The 27,260-nt window shown below is 42.2% G+C and overlaps 1 pseudogene; it reads left to right on the forward strand.

The window, feature by feature from the left end:
* The first annotated feature begins 761 nt into the window (after positions 1-761).
* On the forward strand, positions 762-27,260 carry LOC117477038 (annotated as a pseudogene).

The raw sequence follows: 27,260 nt of genomic DNA on the forward strand, positions 1-27,260 counted from the left end.
AAACATTCTGTTCGTCAAATGATGAGCAACATTTGAAAACAATTAGTTTGGTAATTTCTATGACATTTGAATTATTCTGTAATGTAATGAGAGTTGTACTGTCCTATATTTGTTATGTTTCTAAAGACTTCTAATAAAATATTTTATTTTTTCTTTATTGCAATCTTTTGTTTATTCGTTTACTTTTGTCTTTCCTACGTTACGTATATGTTTATTTATGTAGCACATTCAAAGACAGCAAATTTAGAATAAAGTGATTCACAAAGAGATCAAATAAAAACACAGTCATGGAAAAGAAGACCTGGTCCTATGAACTCATGTACCCTTCATCGATTCCCAATGTGTTTTCTAAATGTATTATATGATATTAACACGTTCCTTTACCATACCAATTCATCTGTTACTGATAAATAATTGAGGGTTATTAATTATCAATACATATATCTGGTGCCCTCTGTGAGGCCCAATGTGAAGCAGAGTTTTTTTTAAAAGAGATTTCATAGCCTAAACTTCAGAAGAACTATGTAATAACAAGTTTCAACAGGTTGCTCTTGTTAGCGCAACACAGAGAGTAAGAAATCCACTATTCCGTCTAAACCCCGTCACACCACCCACCAACACCGGTGCACAATGGAAAGATTCCTGCACAGAGACAAGCTGTCCTTATTTGGGGAGACGACCTGACGCAGAGAGGGAGGAGGAAGAAGACTATAAAGAAGGAGGGAGAAGAAGGAACAGGACGGCTTGAGGACATTTGACTTGTGAACCTATTGCTATTGTATTTGGACTTGTTATCTTTATTATTTTTTAAGGATTCTTTTTAATCCTCAATTTTTGTTAAAACCTTAATAAATCCGGTTTGTACTTTGTACACTTCGACCCAAACTCCTGGTCTCTCTCTCGTGGTCTCTGAAGGTATCTGCTTGGTCTTAGAGTGAGGTAAGAATACCCTTCCTCCGTCTTAGGTGCCTTACAAACAATGGACGTCCACTCTCGGGAGCGTCGGAGTGGTGCGGTCACCCTAAGTGACAGATCTAAAGTATCCGGGATTCAGGCACCTTCCCTGGCTTGTACATTTTTGGTGATGCGCCCTGGAGGTATCAGACTATTTTAAACAACTTTTCCCCGCCTTTCAAACACTTATTCCGGGGTTTTAGTCAGTCATTTTGCACGATATCATTTAACATTGACGCTCTCCTGAAAATGCACATATTCTGTGCATTTTCAGGAGAGCGTCAATGTTAAACGATATCGTGCAAAATGACTGGCTAAAACTCTCTTCCAGACATTTAAAAATACTTTCCCCGACCATTTAAACATGATTTCTGGCTTGTAAAGTGCAGTTATGCGCCCTGGAGGTATTATACTATTTACAAAATGTATACCCAGGATTGAGGCACCTTCCCTGGCTTCTACATTTTTGGGGTGTGGGGTCCGAGCCATCTCCGAGCCATCTCTAGTCCGTGTTGATAATGAGGAAAAAGTACCCCAAAATAGTGCCTCATGACCCCGCAGGAGTCCCCTGTCGACTCCCGTGACATTCCTCCATGGTCAAAATCATCCAACTCAACTTTTGTGAGAACCGGGGAATAGGGTGAAAATGTAAAAATGATGCCCCAAAATAGTGGTTCAAAATCGGGTAGAGTCCCCTGTCGACTGCCCTTGCATTCCTCCATGGCTCAAAATGTCCAACTTAAAGTATTTGGAGAACCAGGAAAATGTAAAAATTATGCCCCAAAATAGTGGTTCAAAATCGGATAGAGTCCCCTGTCGACTGCCCTTGCATTCCTCCATGGCTCAAAATGTCCAACTTAAAGTATTTGGAGAACCAGGAAAATGTAAAAAATTATGCCCCAAAATAGTGGTTCAAAATCGGGTAGAGTCCCCTGTCGACTGCCCTTGCATTCCTCCATGGCTCAAAATGTCCAACTTAAAGTATTTGGAGAACCAGGAAAATGTAAAAATTATGCCCCAAAATAGTGGTTCAAAATCATGTAGAGTCCCCTGTCGACTGCCCTTGCATTCCTCCATGGCTCAAAATGTCCAACTTAAAGTATTTGGAGAACCAGGAAAATGTAAAAATTATGCCCCAAAATAGTGGTTCAAAATCGGGTAGAGTCCCCTGTCGACTGCCCTTGCATTCCTCCATGGCTCAAAATGTCCAACTTAAAGTATTTGGAGAACCAGGAAAATGTAAAAATTATGCCCCAAAATAGTGTTTCAAAATCTGAACCTCCAGCCCAGAAGGGGGGTGGTGGTGCCAATAAGAAGGCCGAATTTGGATGCTGATGGGCGGACATAAAAGCACCACAAAATCCACCCCCTTTAGGGTCACCAGGGGCACGAGAATACCCTCCACAGAAGGGGGGGTGGTGCCGTGAAGAAGGACGAATATGGATGCTGATGGGCGGACATAGAAGCACCATAAAAACCACCCCCCTTGTAGGGTCACCAGGGGCACGAGGTTCTGGTGGGTGTGAATACCTGTGTTTAGTCCGTGGGGGGACTGCTAAAAGCAGTGACTCTGCTGCCTGCATTTAAACAGATTCACCAGTTTCTAACAAGACTTTAGCCCTGATCAGAGCCCTGTTTTCTGGGTAAGACAGCGAGGTGCTGTACCCTGAGTCTCTGGCTCTCTGAGACCCTGCTAAAAGCAGTGACTCTGCTGCCTGCGTTTAAACAGATTCACCAGTTTCTAACAAGACTTTAGCCCTGATCAGAGCCCTGTTTTCTGGGTAAGACAGCGAGGTGCTGTACCCTGGGTCTCTGGCTCTCTGAGACCCTGCTAAAAGCAGTGACTCTGCTGCCTGCATTTAAACAGATTCACCAGTTTCTAACAAGACTTTAGCCCTGATCAGAGCCCTGTTTTCTGGGTAAGCCAGCGAGGTGCTGTACCCTGGGTCTCTGGCTCTCTGAGACCCTGCTAAAAGCAGTGACTCTGCTGCCTGCATTTAAACAGATTCACCAGTTTCTAACAAGACTTTAGCCCTGATCAGAGCCCTGTTCTCAAATCGTATTTTCAGAATCTGACCCTCTGCCGTAACTCCGCTCCCCGAGGTCCTAGAGACTCGGCGATGGTACCATTGGATGCGGGGTATGTGGAAATGGGGAGGTACAGAAAGGCCTGAACCGAACAGAGCTTGTTATCAAAAGTTATGGATTAGTAGCAAGATTTCACAATGTAGCTCTCCAGGGTGCTGAAGGTCATTAGTCCGTCGTTTGGGGCTCTGTGAGCGGGCAAAGTGGGGTGATTTCCCCCTGGTCTCTCCTGGAGGTGTGAAATAAACAGAGTCCCACTGTTAGGGAGTGCTGCTGGAGGTCTCTAGTCCGTCCTTGGGGGCTCTGTGAGCGGGCAGAGAGAGGTGATTTCCCCCTGGTCTCTCCTGGAGGTGCAGAGTCCCACTGTTAGGGACTGCTGCTGGAGGTCTCTAGTCTGTCCTTGGGGGCTCTGTGAGCGGGCAAAGTGGGGTGATTTCCCCCTGGTCTCTCCTGGAGGTGTGAAATAAACAGAGTGCTACATTATGTAAATAGCAGAATACCTCCATGGCGCATAACTGCACTTTACAAGCCAGGGAAGGTGCTTCAATCCTGGGTATACATTTTGTAAATAGTGCAATACCTCCAGGGCGCATAACTGCACTTTACAAGCCAGGGAAGGTGCCTCAATCCTGGATATACATTTTGTAAATAGTGCAATACCTCCAGGGCGCATAACTGCACTTTACAAGCCAGGGAAGGTGCCTGCATCCTGGGGTAAACATTGTTTAATTGTTTAAGTGTTTTTAAATGTATGGAACAGTGTTTTGTCTCTTTCAAAACTCTCCCGCCATTGGCCGGATACATGGGGACGATTTTATATTCACTATGGCCGTTAATATTCCAGTGAGACGAAGTACGTCCGGTGACGGGAGTGATCCCATGTTAATTTTGTCCAAAAACCAGAGCATTCCCTCACTTGGAAAAGGCTGACATTAGTTGATAATTTGGATTTAAATTGTTTAAGGGGAATAAAAACTCTGCTAAGGTTAAACTATAGTTTCACATTGGTTACTGTGGTTGATGTGGTTGACATATGCTCTGCTGATGTGGTGATGTCACTGCTGTGACATTGATGTTTGACTTTGGCTGTGTTTGATATTACATTTGCATTGTTTTGATTGATATATTTGGGGATCAAGAGAGGGTGGGGTTAGGGACTGTGGGTTCTGAAGCTGCCCTAATTACCAGGGAGTCTCCCATTAACAGAGGGATTCTCCTCCAGGGGCAGTTTTGATACTGCTCTGGGGTTCTACCAGCCCACCAACACCTACTACACCATACACACCGTTTTGCTATCCGAGCGGTCGAACATCCGTGGCTGGAGTGCCAGAAATAGGGATACGACGAAAAAGGCATTTTAAACAGTCATTAAAAAGCAACACAATCTACCTGCATTGCAATTACTCTAAACGTGTAATAACGTGCTTTAACCAGTAGGTGGTTTGGGTTAATAAGCTGTCAAGTTTACAGTGTTAACCTGTTAAGCCCTGAGCCTGTTTTTCAGGTCTCAGGCTCGAAAATGACATTCCCAGAACAAATGACCATATCTTCCCTTCTAAAAGGGTTACATTAATAATCTTTGTTCTCAAAGTAATGATAAACCTGTGAGTTGGATGTAGAAAAGTCAGAACAATATAGATGTTTTTTATTTTAATGAGAAAATTCAGATTTTACATAGTAAAAAACTGTAAATTATAGTGTCCGTCCAAAAATTATTTTTTACTTATAGTAAAAACTACCCTTGGATGATGGTAAGGTAAACTAAAAGCTTTAGGAATCCAAAGTACAACATATAATAAGTACCCTGTATCAAGATTGATGCAAAACAAGTGACATTTGACCTTTTTAGAGAGGTTTAGCCAAAAAACTCCACCTCTGAGGTGATTTGGGTGGAAATGTTTTTTTTTCCATATCTCTGGCCCCCCTTTGTCGATTTTGATGGTTGACACCTCTTTCTGACCGTTAGAGCCAATATAATCGAGGGGGGATTCCCCCACACACACACGTTGTAAAACAAAAAATGGGGGCTTTGCGCATGAGAGTGAAGCTATCGTTTTAATGCCATTGAAGACCACTTTGGAGCAGACTACAGAGACAAGGTAACCATGTTAGCATTTTTAGCTTCCTAGCGCCACATGTTTTGATGTCTGTTTTTGTTTATAACGTCGCAATTTCGTATAATTGAGTGATAATGAGGGTACCGTTCGATTCTGTGTCACCTCACGATGTGAAACGATGTCATGGATTTGGAGAAAAGATAAATAATAAGGTTTTGTGAGTGATTTTCGGTGCAGTAATCTGTTAGCATTTTTCGCTCGTTGCTCATTCAGAGGCTCAGCGTTAGTATTGTGGGGTTTTAAAAAAAAACAAAAAAAAAATTGTTTCTTCCCGTTACATGGATATAAAACATTCATAGTTTATTAAATGAACATGCCCTCAGACACTGTTTCCTGCAAGATGTTGCGGCAGTGCCCCGGTACCGGGGTCTCTCGGGCTTAACAGGTTAACAAAATAAACTAGAGAATGCAATTCCTGAAGAAATTGCTAGTGGGAATGCTTTTATGCTGAAAAGCTGACGCCAAACTGCTATGCTGAAATGTAATGTGTAAGAAGAAAGTGAAGAATTTAGATTGAAATGATACATGAACACTGGGGGCTTGAATGTGTGATGAGTGAAGAAAATAAAGTAAAAAGGCTTGGAAAAGCAGCAGAATATTTGAACTGCAAACTTTTGAACTAACTTGATGGTGAATGATCTGTCGCCATGGCAACGGCATTTGATGACACCCCATAATACGGTTAGATGCGTTGATGGCTGCATCGTTACCAAACCTGTGAAGTTTTGGGCCGTTTGGAGCATTTTCACTGAAGTTATGAGAAAACCGTGTTTCATGGCGAGCATTGTGTTGCCATGGCAACGGCATTTGAAGAAACCCCATAATTGACGTAGAGCTTTTGAGGGCTGGACCGGTGATATACAACCGAAGTTTGGGGGACAATTGGACCGTGTCCATTGGACTTACAGCAACATCATGCTTCATGGCGAGTGGTCTGTCGTCATGGCAACGGCATTTGATGACACCCCATAATACGCTTAGATGCGTTGATGGCTGCATCGTTACTAAACCTGTGAAGTTTTGGGCCGTTTGGAACATTGTGTGTGAGAGAGAGAGAGAGAGTGTGTGTGTGTCTGTGTGTGGTAGAGAGAGAGAGAGAGAGAGAGAGAGAGAGAGAGAGAGAGAGAGAGAGAGAGAGAGAGAGTGTGAGAGAGAGAGAGAGAGAGAGTGTGTGTGAGTATGAAATGAACAGTTAGAACTGACTGCTGTCAGTTGGAGTGATGACATCATCGTGTTCCATTACACAGGTGTTTATAGTTGAGCTAACGAGCTCTGTAGAGATCAAAGGTTTGCATTGTACTGAATGAGAGATGATCCTCTTACATGTGAACGTTTTGTGGAAGAACGATAACAGATATCTGTGAAATTTCAAAACGTGAAGCATGACAAGGAAGTTGAGTATCTGAAGTAATAATAATAATAATGGGTTCCATTTATAAAGCACTTCATATTTGATTTCAAATCCCGAAGTGCTACAAGCAGTGAGCATGAACAGTATAAATAGACATTACACAACACGGTAGAATTAATAAAAAGCAGTAAAAAAAAATAAAAGGGTGGTAAAAAGGTCTAGGCAAAGGCTCTTTTGAAGAGATGGGTTTTGAGGCCTTTTAAAAGCCTCCACGGTCTGTGGTGCTCTCATGTGGTCGGGGAGAGCATTTCACAGACTGGGAGCAGCCGAGCAGAAGGCCCGGTCTCCCATAGTACGGAGCTTAGTCCTGGGGGGTTTGAGCAAGTTGGAGTTGCTGGAGCGGGTGGTCCGCAAGGAGGTATGGGGGGTGAGGAGTTCCTTGAGGTAGGGAGGAGCAGTTCCATGGACACACTGGTGGGTGAGGACGGAGACCTTGAATTCGATCCTCAGTTCCACGGGGAGCCAGTGTAGTGCTTTAAGGATGGGGTTGATGTGATCATATTTGCGCACCCTCATCAGGATCCTAGCAGCGCTGTTCTGAATGTATTGGAGCTTCTGGATGCTTTTGTTAGGGATCCCGATGAGGAGTGCATTGCAGTAGTCCAGCCTGGAGGAGACAAAGGCGTGGACCAGCTTTTCGGCGTCAGACAGAGTGAGTGTGGGACGGAGTTTGGCGATGTTCCTGAGGTGATAAAAGGAGTTCTTGCACAGCTGTTTAATGTGGGCCTCAAAGGTCAGATGGGCGTCCATTTTAACACCCAGGTTGGTGACTATTGAGGAGAGGGTAATGTCCTGGCCGGAGAAGGTGATGGTGGTGATGGTGGATGACCGAACCTGGTGTGGGGTGCCAACTATAATGGCTTCGGTCTTGGAGCTGTTGAGTTTCAGGAAGTTTTGCTTCATCCACACCTGTATCTCCTCCAGGCAGGCAGTGAGTGTGGGTGAAGGCAGAGCTGCAGAGGAGGTAGGGTTGATCCTGAGGTACAGTTGGGTGTCATCAGCGTAGCAATGGAATGATACTCCATGTCGGCTGATGATAGAGCCAAGGGGGAGCATGTAGAGTGTGAAGAGGGTGGGGCCGAGAACTGATCCTTGAGGGACACCACAGGTGACGTTGTGGGTACCCGACTCTGCCTCGTGTAATTTTTGTGTACTTTCGGGTTAATAATGTGGCCTTTTTGGCAGTTTAACTAAAGGTGGGCGGCTGCTGCTGTGAAGGAAATATCTGCCTGAAATTACAATGGGCTTTAATGGAGACATGTTGAACGTTTTTGCCACTTCTTGCCCTCAAGAGGCATTTTGTTTAATTATTTTGCTTAATTATTATAGTTATTTTTCAAGCTAGGAGATGTTTTCCTACGTTTGTCATGAAAAATTATGTCTCAAGAATGTAGGGTTTGGGAATTATGGCAGTTTTAAAAAAAAATATGAAGGCACATTTCAAGAATTCCAAGCTGTGACATCACACACTCTAGTTAATGTTAAAATCTGAAGAAAACCTCTTTAACAAGGTCTGGACAATGTTTAATATCTCTAAAAGTAAGAATCACATTTAAAAGTAGTGTTACACGAACAATGTCAGAAAGATGTGTAACATTTTAAAGTTGGAATGAGGTTTCTGAGTGAAAGTATGAATGAACAGTTAGCAGTTGAAGTCGCATGAAGATTTGTTGAAGTCTGAAGAATGTCTCCATTGACTTCCATGTTAAAAATTGGATGAATTATGGGATGTATCTCTGGAATTATGAAAGTTATGAATGATAAAAGTAATAGCCATCGATTCCCGACCGAGCTTAACGTTTTGATGTTTGAACGGAGTTCATGCGATGTTGAATGTGGGAGGAGAAGAGGGCCAAAATAATTGGATGGAATAATAATAAGAATTTTGTCCGTAGCATAACATATAGTTGGAATGCTGTATCAGCATTCCCACTAAAATATACTGCTGTTTCCGGTTTAGTTTACGACAGATATATTTTGTTATTGTTTTGATATTTGTAACACAAAAGCGATGTAAAAAACCCACAGCAACACAGAAAAGATGGTCTTAACATGACACAGCGGTCGAGTAGTTAATAAAAAACAATAATATCAAAACAAAATATTACTAACTAACTTTATTGTGAAATTAAAACAGAACGGTAAAAGAATAGTTTCCGGTCTATTCTGTAGATAAATAAAGAACTACGACAGATGTGTAATATTTAATGCAGCCGAACCATTCATTACAATGCATTCATGTGATGACTTTCAAAGAGTAAAGCAAGCACTGCTGAATAAAGTATGATTTTATCTTTTACGAAAAGTTTTTTTTCATATGGAATGCAGTTGGAGGTCAACCAATCACAGAGCTTGAGAACTAATCACGGGGTTTGTCAAACAAAGCACATGGTGTAGTCCTAAACGATAGCTGAGGATTCTGGGTAATGTAGTGTCTTCTGCCATCCTAAACTCCGAAAAAATATTTGTTTCTCCGAATCGAAGGGGAAAAATACAAAAGCATTGCACACAATTTAAACCAATCAATGTTGTGTAATTAACAAGGATAATCTGGTGTTTTTGAGTTGATGAGTAGTGCAGATATCACTGTAAAATCAATCGACAGTAAGGAGAATAGTTACTTCTGGGTGTAAAATCCACCCTGCTGAAGATTAATCCAATGTGTCTGTGTCACTTTGAAATGATACTGATAATCCATCATCATATTTATGTCAATAACGGAGATTTCATATTAGCTGCTACGAGAGTGTATGACAGCTTCCGGTTTTGGGCATTCTGGCTGCGCATCACTCTATTCACCAAGGGGAAATGTTTAGATGGATTTTAGGAACTTCCCCTCGATTATTTTGGTTCTAACGGTTAAAAAGAGGAGTCAATCATCAAAATCGACAGAGGGGGGCCAGAGATATGACAAATGCACCCAAATGACCCCAGAAGTGTTGTTTTTTTGCTAAACCTCTCTAAAAGGTCAAATGTAACTTGTTTTGCATCAATCTTTATACAGGGTACTTATTATATGTTATAGTTTGGATTACTAAAGCTTTTAGTCTACCATCCCATCATTCAAGGGTGGTTTTCACTATAAGTAATGTTTTTCTTTTGGACGGACACTATAATTTACATTTTTTTACTAAATACAATCTGAATTTACTACAATATATTGTAGGGCCATACCTATATAAAGTATATAAATATAGTTTTTTTTTCAAAATACCAAACAGATCCTGCATTTTAGCCATGCCTCATTTCGCTCTATTTGCTCTTTCCAGCCCTGTTTTTGCAGGGGCTGATTCTGTGACGTAGCTTTAATGCAAATGAGCTGCAGCTGACCACGCCCCCCTGCAGGAGAGGGGAGCGTGCTTTGAGATCAGCTGCTGGGCTGTCAGAAGAGGGGGAGAAAAAGAGATCTCCGTCCTCCGTGTTTTATTCTTATATATGATTATATAGAGTCATTATTCATTTGTTTTAAAGCTCAATAAATAACAAAGAAGACCTTTGACCGGCACTTTTCTAATTTTGTCCGGAAGATTTAAACTTTAACGGACATGTTGACCGGCGAAAAAAAATCTAACTGAAACTCTGCCGCACGGTCCCCTCGTTCCTTGGAAGAGGCGGAGAGGTGGGTGTTTGTCATCTGCTGGTGGACTAACCGGAGAGAATTACAGTGCTTGCCTCGACGGGGAGGGATTGCATTGAATTACAGCAGCAGGAGGCACAAACACTTGCCTCAGGGGAGGGAGAAAAAGAGCCACAGCGGAGAATAAACAGAAGGGCAACCATGGTAACCATGCAAGGGAAGTCTTCTTCGCTGCTTTTGTGGCAGACTACAGTGCCACTTACAGGCCTGGCATATGTACTACAGCATCTCCAGCGCTTTCGAGCGGCAATGGCCGGCCGTGGCCCAACCCCACATTCCCCTGATAGGTGGAGAGTTGACCACTAAGCGGAGCACAACTTTTGTGACGTAGAAAATAATTCAAATCTGGATCAGTCTGTATCAGATCCGTTGCAGCCCCGTTTTTAGAGATTTGGGTATGGAGGAAAAGAGAGAGGGTTGTGTTTTGTGACACTTGGTGAGTTCCCTGGAACACCGGGGACACATATTCATGTAGAAAAGACGTACAAAAGTGCATTTTGCATGATAGGTCCCCTTTAAAATAAAAAAAGTTCTATATTGATTCTGATTTTTCTACATCCAACTCACAGGTGTATCATTGCTAAACAGAACAGTAGACATGCTGCTGTACTGATGTGTTGTGTTCACTGCATTGGTGGAGGCATCACAACTCAGAGGAAACAACAACAGTTTAGTTTAGATGAAGCTGAAATTCAGCCTGTTGGTACGTCACACTAAGTGAGCCGAAAATAGATACAGCTTGATGAGATCAATACATAAGAGCTGCAGGAAATGTCGACTTTAGTTCAGATTACTTAGGGTCAGGGTTTAGGCTAGTTCAGATTATTTAGGGTTAGGCTTTTTGCTCGTTCAGATGAGGGTTAGGGTCAGACCCGGCATCATGGGCGGGCCCCATGGGGCCGGGCCGGCCCATCCAGGATTTGGACCCGCCTAGGAGAAATCAGGGCTGAATAAAACATTTAAATGTTTTTATTATTATGTGTATTGTTGTTATTTGTAGGGCTTTGTCCTAATATTTTTTTTGTATTAAACTATGTTGAAAAAGTTTGTTTAATATCATTTTTTTATTTTGCTAAGAAATTCCGAATGAAATTCTGAATGAAAGTCTGAATGAAAGTCTGAATGAAAGTCTGAATGAAAGTCTGAATGAAAGTCTGAGCGCGAGGTTTTTCGCTGGGTTGAGTCGTGTGTGGGTTTTTGTTTTTTAAAGGTGGGTTTTGCGTGAGATGCGGCACAGCAGCCTGTCAGTTTACTCTCGCTAGATTGGTTTGGCTATTATAATTTATATTTATCTGCAGGGCCGCCCCTCCCTAAACGCAGATCACGCAGACTGCCTGGGGCCTCACCTCGTGGAGGGGGCCTCACCTCACGGAGGGGGCCTCACCTCACGGAGGGGGCCTCACCTCGTGGAGGGGGCCTCAACTCGCGGAGGGGGCCTCAACTGAGCACACCTTTATGCGCTTATGCGGCGCAATTAGTGTAAGCGTGCCACAGTTTCGCCGCTGCGAGGCTCCACTAGCACTCCATGGTGCGCCCTGGTGAACGTATCGTTCATCATAAAATACTATCATGGCGGCGGCGGAGCTCAAGTCGAGTTTTTCCGCCTGGAGATATTCTCACTATTTCACTTTTGTCGAGCACAAAGAAAAGAACGTTTTAGTTAAATGTAAGTTGTGTCTTGGCGGGTCAAAGATCCTATCTACTGCCCAAAACAGCAATTCAAATCTGTTGAAACATCTGCAGAAACAACATGCTGGGACGAAGCTAGTAGCTAAGACCACAGACCCAGACTCATCCGACGCCACTCCACCTCCACCTAAGCAACAGCGGCTGGATTTTAACCGAGGGACTGCTAGCCAGGGAAAAGTTGAGAAAGCCATTGCACGGTATGATGTAGAACACATGCAGGCTATTTCTACAGTGGAGTCACCCGCTTTCAGGGAGCTAGTAAGCATGATACCATGTCTGGGCGGCACACGGCATATGGGACGGAAAACTTGTTCTAACTACCTGGAGAAAGAATATACAAAAATGGAAAGCGAGCTAAAGAAAACATTTGAGGGGCTGGAGTACATCTCGACCACCGCAGACATTTGGTCTGTCCACAACAGAAGCTTCCTCGGGATAACATCTCACTGGATAAACCCCACCACTTTACAACGCCAGAAAGCTGCGTTGGCCTGTAAAAGGATAAAGGGTAGGCACACGTACGATATTATTGCTAGTGAGATTGACCACATTCACTCTTTGTATGGAGTGTCAACAAAAGTTACCTCCACGGTTACTGATAACGGCTCTAACTTTGTGAAAGCCTTTGCCATGTGTCAACCGGAATCGCTCTCTGACGACGATGATGATGATGAAGTTGAGGTTATCTTCACTGACGTTGCAGACATGCTTAACACCACCGCCCTTTTTTTAAAGTGGACCTATCATGCTATATTTGAATAATATAGTGTAGGACCATACCTCTATAAGGCATATTTATACTTTTTTTTTTTCAAAATACCAAACAGATCATGCATTTTAGCCATGCCTCATTTTGCTCAATTTGACATTTTTTAGCTCTATTTTTGCAAGAGCAGATTATGTGAGAACAGCACCATCTACAGGCCTGACATATGTATTACAGCGTCTCCAGCGCTTTCGAACGGCAATGGCCGTGGCTGTCTCCTCCTGATTGGTGGAGTTGGCCCAATAGCCGTAGCGCCACCGTCCTGACGTCAGGACAGTGTTCAAATCTGGATCAGTTTTTATCAGATCCGTTGCAGCCCCTTTTTTTAGAGATTTGGGTATGGAAGAAAATAGAGAGGGTTGTGTTTTCTGACACTTGGTGAGTTCCCTGGAACACCGGGGACACATATTCATGTAGAAAAGACGTACACAAGTGCATTTTGCATGATAGGTCCCCTTTAAGTAACTAAAAAGTTACTGTTCACAGTAACGCATTACTTTTTGGTGTAAGTAATCAGTAAAGTAACTGAGTTACTTTTGAAATGAAGTAATTAGTAATGGTAACTAGTTACTGGTTTTCAGTAACTAGCACAACACTGCGAATGGCGCATCACAGTCCCTGGAATATAGCATAACATGAATACTTTCCATGAGGGGACGAAGGCTGGGAACAATACAAACCTGCCGCTGTGAAAAAGTAGAGACTAAGGTCACACTTTTTACAGCGATAAACAAAAGGGGGGAACAAGGGCAGCTCTCTGCGTGCAGACAGGCAGGAGAGAGGCGCACAGCTGGATCCCTGACATCGCTCACTCTGACAAGACACTCAGTACAAAATGTGTCAGAGGAAAAAAGGAAACATCCCTCTCACAAGAGGGAAAAAGGGCCGCTCTCCACGTGCTGAGAGGCAGGAGAGAGGCGCACAGCTGGGTCCCTGACGTCACTCAATCTGACAGGACACTCAGCACAGGGTGTGTCAGAGAGGAATGGGAGACATCCCTCAAATAAAATTGAATAAATGAACAGGGGGAAGACCAAGAAGCTGCAGTGCAAATGTCTTCCACCGACATTCCTCCGTGCAAAGCCATGGAGGAGGAAAATTCCTCTGGTGGAGTGTGCACTGATGTTCTCCGGGGGATCCACCCCAGATGAGACATATGCCTGCGACACAGCCTCACACACAGCCAGTGTGACAGCCGTTGTGCAAACAGAGGCTGCCCGAATGAGCGCTCTCTGTAATACACAACCAGGCGCTGGGAAGGGCGCAAAGCAGCCGTGCGTGACACATAGCAGGACAGCGCGCGCACGGGACAGAGGAGATGAGATGTGGCTTCCTCCTCCGACCTGTGAGGGGGAGGAAAGAAGCCATCCAAGGTGATCACTCTTGACCTAAAAGAGCTCATGATGACCTTTGGCATAAAAGCCGGGTTAGGGTGTAAAACAGTTGAACTGCCATCTCCTTGGATCCGGAGACATGACGGAGCCACAGAGAGAGCAGACAAATCACTTACCCTTTTCGCTGTTAGAGCCAAAAGTAATACTACTTTGGCTGATAACAGTTTAAGGGGAACCTGATCTAAAGGTTCAAATGGGGCTTTGCTTAGTGCGCGTAACACCAAAGCCAAATCCCTCTGAGGCGCCAGTGCGCGTGACCCGCCAGTGTGCGTGACACAGGTCTGAGTCTCCGTAGTCCTCGCATAAAACGGCTGGGTGGCTGCTGATCGCTCCCTCCGCCTGGGAGAGAGTGTCCGGCAGTTCCCCTAGGATGCCACCTATCGCCGGTAGCGCTGTGGTGACGGAGAAGGGGACCGCATGTTCGGCCGCCAAGCTGGCACCTTGCTCCGACTCTGTCTCCCCCGTCCGGGGGAGAGGAGGGAGGGGAGAACCGAAGGAACCGTGGAGGGAGGCGGGGTAGGAGTCGTCCGACTCCCGCCCAGCACTCGGCTCCAGGGACACGAGGCCCCCGTCCACGGGCTCGTAAGCCTGGATGGGCCAATCGTCCTCCTCGGCCGCAGCAGCGAGAGCGTCCGCTCTTCGCTTCCTGTCGCCCGAGGGGCGAGTCCAGGGGCCGTTTTTCAGTCCCAGTCCCTCCCTGATAGATCATCCCATACTAAAGTGTAGGATCACACTAAGACTTTCTTACCATAATCTCCCAAGCTATGCTAAGGTAAGGCCATACTCTCTAATACAGTAGGCCTATTTGGGGTTTCATTTTATTGGTAACATAACACTAAATGTGTATTCTTTTTAGGTTCTTGCATTTACTTTGACTATTTCAATTGTTATGCCACTTTAAACTTCTCGAGAAGATTGACAAATAATCAGTCATTTAAATCATTTATTCAAAACTGCAAATAAGTGCAATAAAATATACATTAAGTACCAAAAGTAAAAAGTAATTATTATGTAGAAATTTGAGTTTATATTTAACAATATAATTATTCTTGTAAAAATAAAAGACATGTTTCTAATGCCTCAGGTAAGAGTGACTCTAATAAAATGACTTTATCTTTTTCTAATTATAATTTATTCTATGATTACATTTTGTATTAACCTGGCATAAATGTGTCATCCTTTAATCCTGTACCAAAGGAAGTGGTCACAGTGTCAGGCTGGAGCTGGACAATATCATGAAGGAATCATCTTTTAAAGGAAGAAGATGTTTCACCATCGTTCTCCTTCTGCTCATGGCTTTCTTAATATTCTTCCAGGTGAGAACTGTTATCTGGGATCACTAATAGGGTTGACTTATTGTGACATGTTTAACATTAGTCCGATTGTTTTAGGAGACAGGCCCTGCAGTGACACAGACAAACATGAGGGCACACAGTTAGTGTAAAAGAAACAGATTATGTCTAAATGATGCTACACGTATACTTCAACAACAACAACAACAACAACAGCGCATAAATATGAGAGGATGCATTTTTCTGAAATATAGGTACGAATTCTTTGCAAAGTACATTCAGGTATTTATTCTTTACATATGCTTTTATTCAATTGGAATAAAAAAGCATATTGTTTAATAAATAGATAATATAAAATCCATCAAATTCCAATTTCTGAACTGCAGGTATGAATTGAATTCAAGAAATGTTTTATATGTGGCTAAAACGAATGTTTTCTTTTTCAGCTTAACATATGGGACACATTGGTGAGTTATTTTTGGATGTGTGTTGTGCATGAGCCATCCACAGTGTATGTTATATGCAGTGGTGGCTGGTGGAAAATATTTTAGGTAGGGCTGTGGAAATGGTGAACAAACAATACTAGAGGGGTCCGGGGGGATGCTCCCCCGGTAATTTTTTTTGAGAAAAGACCCCTTAAATCATGACTTCTGGTGATGTTAGAGGGGGGGAGAAGGACAATTTGAGGCTTAAAAATATGAGAAGACTGATCAATACCTCCATAACTTCAGTGTGGTTAGCTATGAATCTTCCAAAACTTCCAAACACCTTGTCCTGGACATAGTTTCTACAGCATAAACTGTGCAACAGTACAGTAGGCCCACACAAACTGCAGAACACCGGGGCTTTGGGAACACTGATTTAATTCCCATTTAACCTGTTAAGGGGCTTTTTTCCCCCGTTTTTTTTCTCACGAAACTGTGTCTCAGGGCTTCTTAAAATGTAATAAACTATTCATGTGTCCTACTCAGAGGAAACGCATCTAACTGATGATATGAACCATGTTTACCGAAACAAAACACAAGTCTCACAAGAAGCGTCTAAATGAGCCCTGAGCGAAAAAATGCTAACGCACTCTAGGTATAAATCAATCGATATACTTATCAGATATGCACAAACAAGTTTACAAGCTGAGATTCCACATATTCTAGAAATATAAGTATCATCACTGAGCGATCATAACTCGCGACAGGGGAAGCAAATACAGACATCACACGACGTAGCTTTAGCTAGCAAAACATGGAGATATGCTCACCTTTTGTAGAATAACAATTCTGATCAAAAACGAGAAAAACGCAGCTGAAGGTTAATCCATAAATTAATCCAATGTGTCTGTCACTTTGAAAAATGATTGATGATCCATAATTCCATTTTTATGTCGAAAACTGAGTTTTCATTAGCTGCTAAATGGTAGCTTCCAGAGTGTATGACAGCTTCCTGTTTTGTCTCCTTGGATACGAGTCCAAACAACTCACAGACTGCACCGGGCACTCACGTAGGAGCCCTGTGACCATCATATTTGACGACACTGATTGGCTGAAATTATGTTTTCGCGGCATAGTTTACATGTTACAGATAGCAACAGTCAGCTGCTAGTGGCTGCTGCTGCACTGGTTGAGGGCTCCTCTCTTAGCGCCCAGACGAGAGAAGGTACATGGGCAAGGCCAGGCAGGAAACATGTGACTTATCAGTAACTTTAGACATCGTAACACAATTTTAAACGAGATTTTATTGTAGATTATACATTTTACTGATACCAATTATATAATATTTACCTTGTTCATTAAAAAAAAAAAAAAAAAAAAAATATTTTTTAAAATATATATATATTTTTTTTTAATATGGGAAGAGGTGGGGCGGCGCCCCTAGCGCCCCTATGGACCGGCCGCCACTGGTTATATGTTTGAGTCAGCCTGTCCTCCTACAAAAACGACCATATAGGCCGATTGTTCAAGTCATTATTACGACCCAGAGACACGTTTTAAAGTGCATGTTGTTTCTTACATGACCACTAGAGGTGCTCTAGTGGTCGTGTAAGAAACAACATGCTTGATTGCAAACGTTTATTCCCAAATAACCCTCTCTGGAAAATCCTAAATTGTGGAATAGTTTGGCCATTAAAATGCTTTTTGATTTGATTTCTAGCGAAAAGTGTATATTGTATTCTTAGAATCCACGTCCAGTCGATGTGTCGGATCTATAGTTTGATAGATAATACGAAGATGAGGTCCCCCTCCTGTTGTTCATTGATAAGCCTGAAACATGCACTTGTCAAGGTTCAGAGGCACATTTTGCAAATATGGCAGTAGCCATCGATCATCTTAAGATAAGATAAGATAAGATATACTTTATTGATCCCAAGTTGGGAAATGTTTTTGTTTCAGCAGCATGTACTACTTAGTTCTACTCCACTACATTTATTTTAGTTACTTTGCAGATTCTGATTAATGATTTGAAATATAAACAACCCTTAAATCAGACTTAAGTTACACCTGAGTCAAATTCAGGGAAGGTGATTGTACTTTGTCAGACTTAATATTTATCTGTGGATACCCCCAACGTTTCTTTTCTTATTCAAAAGAAGACCTTAACTTAACCTGTTCCACCCTGAGCCTGTTTTTCAGGTCTCAGGCTCGAAATGACATTCCCAGAACAAATGACCATATCTTCCCTTCTAAAAGGGTTAAATTAATTATCTTTATTCTCAAAGTAATGATAAACCTGTGAGTTGGATGTAGAAAAGTCAGAATCAATATAGATGTTTTTTATTTTAAAGAAAATTCAGATTGAACATAGTAAAAAACTGTAAATTAGTGTCCGTCCAAAAATTCTTTTTTACTTATAGTGAAAACTACCCTTGGATGATGGGTTAGTAGACTAAAAGCTTTAGGAATCCAAAGTACAACATATAATAAGTACCATGTATCAAGATTGATGCAAAACAAGTGACATTTGACCTTTTAAGAGAGATTTAGCCAAAGAAACCCACTTCTGGGGTCATTTGGGTGGATTTGACCTATCTCTGGCCCCCCTTGCTCGATTTTGATGAATGAAATCTCTTTATAACCGCTAGAGCCAATGGAATCGAGGGAAAGTTATATACACACCAAAACGTTAACAAATAAGGAGTGAGAGTGACGCGTGACCAAAACTTGAAGCTGCATACACTCTGGTGACTACCATTAGCAGCTAACTTTTTCTCTCCGATTTTTACATAAAAATTGAATTATGGATTATAAACAATTTTTTCAAAGGCACAGGTACATTATCAACCTATGGATCAACAGTTGTAGCCGCGTTTTTTTCCGTTTTAATGCCATTGAACACGTCTTTTGACCTAATTGACAGCTACGGTGAGACGATCTGCCGTAAAAGCTCCGTAAAGGTACGTGTTGTGATGTCTGTGTTTGCTTCCCCTGTCGCAAGTTCGGATCGCTCAGTGATGATACTATACCTAAATAATCTGTGGAGTCTCAGCTTTAATCGGATATATTGTATGTGCAGCTACGATAAGTAATAAGGGTATCTTTATCTTGAGTTGTGTGCTAAAGTACATTAGCATTTTTTCGCTTAGTGCTAATTCAGAGGCTTGGTATTACCCTTGTGTTTTGTTTTGGTAAAAATGGTTCATATCTTCAGTTAGCTGAGATTCTTCCCGTTAATCTGGTGCTACACATTAATAGTTTCATAAATGTTAAGAAGCCCTGAGACACAGTCTCGAAAAAAAACGGTGGGGGGGGGGGTCCACTGGGGGGACCGTCATCCTTAAGAGGTTAAAGTATTCTTTAATGTTTAAATAAAGCCTCATTAGTTTGTCTGTTTTGCACATCCTCCTATTAATATCTTTGGACGTCCTGCACTAAACTGTATTGTAGAGATCACTACAGTATCTTCTTGATATTATCTATTCTATATTTCTATCATTGACCTTCTACTTTCCCCCTATGAAAGTATGTACTCTTAATATTTTTTTCATCAAATATAACATAATTTCAACAAAATATAACATAATTTCAACAGAAAAACGCAATAACGTTTCTATCAACTGTGCACCGTTATGGTGTAAATATAACCTATCTACCAATTGGATCAAATATAAAAGTCAGCCGAATTAATGTTGATACTGCAAGGAGACGTATTTTGTGAAAATAAATGTAAGATGTTGTGTAATTGCTGATATATTTATGATTCACGTCACATATTCAGTTTCGGCTGCACTTCTTCCTGTTTGTCTAGAAGTCTTCTCCTCAGGGCTCTATAAATAAAGAACTACGGCAGATGTGTAATATTTAATGCAGCCGTACCGTGTATTACAATGCCGTTATGTGATGACTTCCAAAGAGAAAAGCAAGAACACTCGGAATAAAGTATTATTTTATTTTTCCGATTTCATATCACATAAACACCAAATCCCGACGTGCATTGCGTCTAAATCATCCAGGATTATGGGTGTAGTTCGATGTTTTAGCCTATCAAAACCTCTGAAAAAAGAAAGGTGTCTCTCAGAATCGAAAGAGAAAAACCTATGGGAAAAACACCAAAGCATTGTACACAATTTAAACCAATTAATGTTGTATAATTAACAAGGATAAACTGATGTTTTTTAGTGGATGAGTACTGCAGATATCACTGTTAAATCATTTGATCATTGGTTTTATTTCTGAAAACGTAGAGACCGGAAATACTGTTTTCAACCTTTAACTTTACATGGAAGCTACCGCATATACACGTTCTCCTGTCGAAACCTCAAATCATCTTCATAATATCTATCAAACTATAGATCCTACATATCGACTGGACGTAGATTCTAAAAGTACAATATACACTTCTCGCTAGAAATCTAATCAAAAAGCGTTTTAATGGCCAAACTATCCTACGATTTAGGATTTTACAGAGAGGGTTATTTGTGAATAAACGGCCATCTGTAACGTTTGGATTCAACGGGAGCACTAGAGGGTGAAAACTTTAAAACGTAATTATAGGTCGTATTAAGCGCTTGAACAAACGACACATTTGGTCGTAATAAGGGCTTGAACAATCGGCCCATTTGGTCGTATGAGTTGGAGGACTTGTTGGTTTGAGTGTAATGTGTTAGCACAGGTGTTGCTGATTAGATCAGATTTTCTGCTCAAACCAACATTAAAGTGCAGACACACGGAGAACATCAGATCATTTATCTACAATCACAGTCGAGTTGATGGCAATTGCACGAGGCATTACAGGGGAAAGAAGAGATGCAAATCCAAAGGATTATTCTTTGTTCAGATTTAAGTTCAGCAATAATGCCACTTCATTACATCTCATCGTAGGCAGGATATTGTGAATGACATTCATGAAACACCATAAAGATGAAGAAATAGAAATATCGAGATAACATTTATGTAGATAACATCATACAGAGGAATGAAGGGAAATGAAAATGTGACACATTAGCCAAGCAGTCTCTTAAACACGAGTAAATAATCAACATTGCACTCAGTAAATCTAAGGCAAATAACAAATATGAAAAATAGAACATCATTAAGGAGTGGCAACACAATTGGGACAAAAGAAACACAAGAAGACACCTATATGCACTGCAGCCAAAAATCAGTCAGGACACTTCAAAGAACCATCGATTTGGATAATGTGTTATCAAGGCTTAGATTAGGACATACTAGACTGAACAAAACATTACATTATTCATAAGGAAAACATCTATCTGGATTATATGAACACTGCCAGGTTGAGGAATCCGTAGAACATGTAATTCTGCAGTTTGCCAAATACAGTCAAGAAAGAGAAACTTTGAAGACAGAAATCAGGAAGCCTGGAATGGAGCAAACATTACACAACAACATCTCTTATCAACCCCCTTAACAAATATTCATAGATTTGTTGCATTTGTTTGACGTATCTACGTAAACTTCTCTCTGTCTCTCAAGCCCTTCAAGTTTCAGCCTAAAATGATCTCCACCATCGTCTACTCGAAAGCTACTACTGAAGTCCGCAGCATCTGCAACTTCCCACCATTGTCCCCTAAGGATGCTCTGGAGGAACGCCTGCTACTAGAATCTGTTGCTTGGCCTGAAACTCCTGCATTGCAATCTCCTCTTTCCCTGGAGCTGACCAGTGATCCAGCTCACAGCTCTTTCACCATTCTCCCAGCGAGAGGAGGAGGACAGTGGCACATAGGGGATCAGCTGGAAGTTAGCATCATCATCTCTGACTTCAAGGGACAACCCAAGAAGTCTGGGGGGGACTTTTTATTTGCCCGGCTGCACAACCTAACGCTTGGTGCAGGTGTAGCTGGGAAAGTGGTGGACCATCTCAATGGGAGCTACTCTGCTGTCTTTCCTTTACTCTGGGAAGGAGCAGCTCAGGTTGAGGTGATGCTTAAAGGGCCCATGTCATGGCCATTTCCACTGATCATAATTACATTGTTGAGGTATACTAAAATAGATTTATACTGTGCAATTTTCCAAACTCACATTGGTTTCGCATACAGCATCTCTGTCAAGCATGTGTATTCAGCAGTATTCACTTTCTCCACTAAACGACTCGTTGGAGCTCTTGCCCCCCCCTCCCTGTGAGCCTAGTGTGCTCCGATTGGTCAGCTCGGCCACTCGTTCTGATTAGTCAACCACCAGAGAGGCTGCGCCCATGTCTAACAGTGCTTTTCCCGGCTGCTCTCAGCGTAACATCAGTCTTATCATGGCGTCGGCACAGCCGTATATTTTATATACATATATATTTTTAACTGTTGTTATAGAAGAGTGTGACGGCCCCAGGGCCTTTGTCTTACGATGGGGTGGAGCTGAAGAGGCTAATCAGCACGATCACGGACACCTCCGGACACTACGGCCCCAGTCTCTCTCCAAAGCGGCTGCGGGAAGACTCTGCGATCCTCTCAACCACCTATTTCTCCATTTACCACAATAAATGTGCCGTGGTTTTGTAAACTCGTGTATGTCTCCTTGTCTTTGTGGCCTACGAGCCGCTCATAACAAAGAGTAAGTTATTTTTACCCGTTATAAACTACTACTGTTTGATGAGAAATCAAATCATGGTTTGCTATATATGAATTCAGGGAAGAAAGGATAGGCCTACTAAGTATTTCCATTAAACTTTATTTTTAGAAATGTACAAAATGAACATAAATATACATATATACACGGTATATCGTCCATTCCTCCTCCTTGCATCTTGCCTGCGCACAGTCGGTGCGGTGCCTTTTAGCACGACGCCTCAGTAGTAGTAGAAGTGCCTTTTAGCACGTCATGGATTGTCCGCCAGGATCTGGCTGGACGAAATCAAATGCAAATCACAAAATATTAGAGAAACTTAGTTGTTTTAGATTCGTTAGTAGTAGTTGTGTAATGAACAGCTTGCCTGCTAATATGCTAACCTAGCTTTGTTTACCTTGGTAGCTAACACGATATGAACGTTAGCTTGGAGGAAAGGCAACTATAATGCAGTGTAATAAAACTACTATGAACAAAAGCTAGTGGTTCATATTAGGCTAGCAATAACGTGTTTATAATTGCAATCGTATACGGGTATTCTGCTACCATACAATGTAACTTGCATGAATACATTGTTTTGCGTTAGCATACAGCTAGCCTCGTTAGCTACATGCAGTATATGTACGGTCACAATGTACGGTAAATCACAGTACAGTATACTGTATGAGTATTCCGTGTGTGTGAATGCAGACATTCTCCTGCTATGAGATACATGTATGCAAGGCCATCTGCTGATATTAGAGTTGATATATGGAAACTCTAGCAACTTAGTTAGCACAGTTAGCACTGTGTCAATGGCTTAGCAGTCCAACACAGTTTACACATTTAAACAGTCTTGTTTGATAAATACACAAATAACAATGCAAACTTACAGGTTGTATACCCAGATCTTCCCCTGCTCCAAACGGTCCAAACAAGCTGTGCATATCCGGCCTCAAACTGGGCAATGTTTTGGAAGCTTTCGTCTGTGAAATGCCGGTTCTTCCGAACCTCTGGAGGAGGAACACGCCGCTGCTGGTGTGGCCATAGCTCTTCGGGATTGGTCCATTTCGTTCCGGGTACCGCATGACATCAGGCGGTACCCGGAACTAAATGGAAGACTCAAATGGGCAGTGACGTATCTCCAACGAGGCGTTTTGGGGAGGTATTTTCTGTGTTAGAGTTTTACTCGCTACAGGGTGTACTTTGAGGGTTTTGACTCTGCACACCGTTTACATGCATAAAAACCTTCATAACACACAAGGGGACGGGTAATAACCGGAAAAGCATGACATGGGAGCTTTAAAACTATCTTTTTCTATGTGATTTTGCTGTAGGCGTGTCATTTGTCTTCCAACTGATTACTCACAAAGCCCCACCCCCTTTTAACTAATGTTGATACGACTTTTTATTTCAGACAAAAGCAGAGTCTAGCCACCAATTGTACATTTTCAACAAAAACTCTTGTTTTCTATCCAATCAGGTGACGCTAGTTCATCCCAGTGAAGCTATCACAGTGCTGAACAGGTTGACGAGTGAGGAACCTGACAGGGTATTTTTCATAAGCCTCTTTCTCTCAGGCTCACACTCTGAAACCACCATCTGTAACATCTGCCTGCGTCAAACCAAGCAGCCAATCTGCGACTTCACCGACCCTCGAACCGGCGACCCTTGGTTCTGCTACAAGCCAAAGAACATGAACTGTGATGCAAGGATCGCCCGCAGCACTGTAGGATACAAACAAACGCTCAAGGCCAAGGAGGATGAGCTCTTTCAAGGGTAAGGAAGCAAAGAGACTGGTCATTTGTGTGACTTCTTATAAATACATACATCATGTGTTACCTATTTATCTCCTTGGCTTGAAGTTTCAGAAGTTTGTCAGTACTTTAGATTAAAAGATAATATAAATGTAACCACTCAACCTTCATGTTTGATAGGATATAAACAGAGATGGGGTCGTTACTCAAAAAAAATATTATATTACATATTACTTAAAGTGGACCTGTCATGCTATATTTGAATAATATAGTGTAGGACCATACCTATATAAGGCATATTGGTGGAGTTGGCCCAATAGCCGTAGCGCCACCGTCCTGACGTCAGGACAGTGTTCAAATCTGGATCAGTTTTTATCAGATCCGTTGCAGCCCCTTTTTTAGAGATTTGGGTATGGAGGAAAATAGAGAGGGTTGTGTTTTCTGACACGGTGAGTTCCCTGGAACACCGGGGACACATATTCATGAATAAAAGACGTACAAAACTGCATTTTGCATGATAGGTCCCCTTTAAAAAAAAAGTAATATATTACTTTACTTCGTTACTCTCTACATTAAGTCACGCGTTACTTTACTCGTTACTTCACACGCAGGGCCGCCCCTCCCTACAGGCAGATCACGCAGACTGCGGAGGGTGCTTCATTTTGCGGAGGGAGCCTCATCTGAAGCGCAAATGCGGCGCACCTACGGTGTAAGCGCGCCACAGTTTTCGGAGCTGCGAGGCTCCACTAGCAGCACAGAGGGCCTCATCATATAACTTTGCGTGTTTGCTGTTTACTCGTTACTTTACTCGACATCCTCACTCTGGATTCGGAGGTCCTCCTTAGCTATTAGCTTCACGTTAGCATGTTGTCTTTGCAGGTGCTTGTTGAGGTTTGACATTGTGTTTGCAGCAGTGGATAAAAGTTTCTGGCCTGGACACAGTTTGCACCTCACCGTCACATTCCTGTCCTTTCTTCGGACGAACTCAAAATAATGGGCATACCTCCACCCCTCGAAAGTTATCGCTGTTGACTGAGCCATATTTATGCACTGCATGTGGACGCGCAAGTCGCGCAAACGTTACGTAAATATAAACCTGCGGCGGAAATCCCTCTTGTCTGTCAAAGGGAGAATCTAGTAATTCTTTATGTTAGTAGGTAACTGTAGTGTGATTACTGATTTTATCAAAGTAACGAAGTAACGCGTGTCGGGCAATGTTAGTAACAGTAGTGTGATTACTGAATTATAAAAGTAAGGCGTTACAATAATCTGTAAAACTCTGGATATAAAGGATATAAAGGGAAAATAAATTCTGTTTTAATTTTATAATGTTGTTTATCTGTACACATCTGTACACTTTTCTCTCATTCTCCCCGAGGTTCTTCTATTTTTTCCCTTTAATCCCTCAATTGTGGGGTTTCTTTTAGGGAATTTTTATCAATTTTTATCAATTCATAGTATTTCACTTCCGGACAGCTTTGGTCAAATACAAATTATGCCGTAAGGCTTAGTTCTAAGGTGTGAACCTTCCAAGTTCACACAAGGAAAATGTAGGCTGGCAAAAGCTGCAGCAAAAGACCCCTTATATCAATATAATGAAGATAAGATACAGCATGAAAAGTAGACCTTCTAAACTGTTTACCTCAGGTATACCTCCATGCCATTCCACAACCATGTAGAAAAGCTGCATTTGGGATATTAATGTTTATTGTAGTATTGTGTGTGTGCTTTTCTTCAGTCGTGTCAACTTGAAAGTTTGCATTCCGGCTTCAGGACCTGCCAGTGTCACTGTTTTACCAAAAAAGGAAGGTAAGGAATGCATTTATCACTGAATTCACGATCTAATGTGCTCCATGTACAGATGATGAAAGTGTAGGGGCAGAAAAAAACAACAACTCTTTCTTTTGGGTATCATTCTTCTGTTGAGAGATGTATTTAGCAGGCCAATTTGACAGGAGCAAAGGGAGCATGGAGCTCTCAGCTCAAACTTTGTCAACAAGGCACAGCTGTTGCAGTGTCTCTCAGGAGTAAGGCCATAAAATGTTCATACATTCAGTCTATACCTTGATTTGGTTAAGGTCAGTAACAAACGTAAAACAACCCCCCTATTATCCTTCAACTTTCTCTCGGGTCAACCAGAGGTGGAGAGCAGCATTGTGAACTTTCAAGCCTCTGGCTATTACTACCAGGGTTTATGGCGAGCACTAGATGGCACCAAAGTTCGCCAATTCACCGGCGCATCTGCCATCACTCAGTGTCTAAAAGACAAAGTGGTCCACCTGTATGGAGACTCTACCATCAGGCAGTGGTTTGAGTTCCTCAACGCAGCACTACCAGGTAACTAATCCACAGGGATTTCCGGCAACAGTTTCATTATGTTCACACTGCATCTTAATCTGTTTCCTCTGTAATACCTTTAGATCTTAAGGAGTTTAACCTGGGCAGCTCGAGGAAAAATTGACCTTTCCTGGCCTTAGACTATGAAAACAAAATCATGGTGACTTTCCGCCTCCATGGTCCTCCTCTCCGTTTTGACGGCTCATTTGAAGAAATTCGTTACATAGCCAATGAACTAGATGACTTAATCGGGGCTCCCAACACTGTTGTCGTTTTTGGCATCTCGGCTCACTTTGCTTCTTTTCCCATCGAGGTGTACATCCGGCGGCTACAAAGGATCCGCAGTGCGGTGGTACGGCTGTTGGACAGGGCTCCAAAAACGGTGATCATCATCAGGACTGCAAACCCCAAAGCTTTGTGGCTTTATGAGACGATAACCAACAGTGACTGGTTCTCGGTGCAGTGTGATAAGGTGCTAAGAGCCATATTTAAAGGACTGAATGTTCATCTGATTGATGCCTGGGAGATGGTCCTTGCTCACCATCTGCCAAACAGCCTCCACCCACAACCTCCTATTATTAAGAATATGATGGATGTTCTCTTCTCCTACACATGTCCTCAAAAGGGCGGCTAGATAATAATAATAATAATACATTTCATTTATCAAGCACTTATTCAAGAATTACGCCAATTGTAGTGTATATCATATTATTTGCAAGCTCTTGCGGGCCACATAAAATGAGGTCGTGGACCAATTTTGGCCTGCGAGCCTTGAGTTTGACACCCCTGGTCTAAACAATAGATTGATGTTTTCAAATGTTTTTTTAATAAATGAAGC

This window comes from Trematomus bernacchii, unplaced genomic scaffold (genome assembly GCF_902827165.1).
Source record: "Trematomus bernacchii unplaced genomic scaffold, fTreBer1.1, whole genome shotgun sequence".
NCBI lineage: Eukaryota > Metazoa > Chordata > Actinopteri > Perciformes > Nototheniidae > Trematomus > Trematomus bernacchii.